Below are 1,178 nucleotides of genomic sequence, written 5' to 3'. Positions count from 1 at the left end.
CAATAACATCAATAAAAAGGACCCACACGCAGAAACCCCATCCAAAGGTCATCAACCTCAAAGATCAGAGGTAGATAAATCCACTAATACGAGGGAAAAACCAGTACAAAAAGCCTGAAAAATCCGAAAAACAGAAGGCCACTTCTCCAAATGATCACCAACTCCACTCCGGCAATGGCACAGAAATGGAAAGAGAATGAGTTTGATGAATTGACAGAAGTGGAGGTGGGTATAACAAACTCCTCTGAGCTAAAGGAGCATGTTCTAACCCAATGCAAGGAAGCCAAGAACCTCGACAAAAGGTTACAGGAACTGCTAACTGGAATAACCCGTTTAGAGAAGAACATAAATGACCTGATGGAGCTGAAAAACACAGCACGATAACTTTGTGAAACAAACACAAGTATCAATAGCTGAATCAATCAAGTGGAAGAAAAGATACCAGAGATTAAAGATCAAGGTACTGAAATGAAGCAGAAAGACAAGATTAGAGAAAAAAGATGGAAAAGGAACGAACAAAGCCTCCAAGAAATAGAGGATTTTTCTTGCAAAAATACCAAACCTACGATTGATTGAGGTCCCTGAAAGTGACGGGGAGAATGGAACCAAGTTGGAAAACACGCTTTAGGATATATCCAGGAGAACTTCCTCAGCCTAGCAAGACAGGCCAACATTCAAATTCAGGAAACACAGAGAACACCACTAAGACACTCCACGAGAAGAGCAATACCAAGACACACAATTGTCAGAATCTCCAAGGTCAAAATGAAGAAAAAAAAATGTTAGGGGCAGTCAGAGAGAAACATCAGGTTACCTACAAAGGGAAACCCATCAGACTAACAGCAGATCTCTCTGCAGAAACCCTGCAAGCCAGAAGACAGTGGAGGCCAATATTCAACTTTCTTTTTTTATTGTTATTATTTTTTTATACTTTAAGTTCTGGAATACATGTGTAGAACATGCAGCTTTGTTACATAGGTATACACCTGCCATGGTGGTTTGCTGCACCCATCAACCCATCATCAACATTAGGTATTTCTCCTAATGCTGTCCCTCCCCTTGTCCCCCATCCCCTGACAGACCCCAGTGGGTGATGTTCCCCTCCCTGTGCCCATATGTTCTCATTGTTCAACTCCCACTTATGAGTGAGAACATGCAGTGTTTGGTTTTCTGTTCTT

The sequence above is a fragment of the Colobus angolensis genome, unplaced genomic scaffold (genome assembly GCF_000951035.1).
Source record: "Colobus angolensis palliatus isolate OR3802 unplaced genomic scaffold, Cang.pa_1.0 Scaffold75, whole genome shotgun sequence".
Lineage (NCBI taxonomy): Eukaryota > Metazoa > Chordata > Mammalia > Primates > Cercopithecidae > Colobus > Colobus angolensis.
This window is presented reverse-complemented; position numbering follows the sequence as displayed.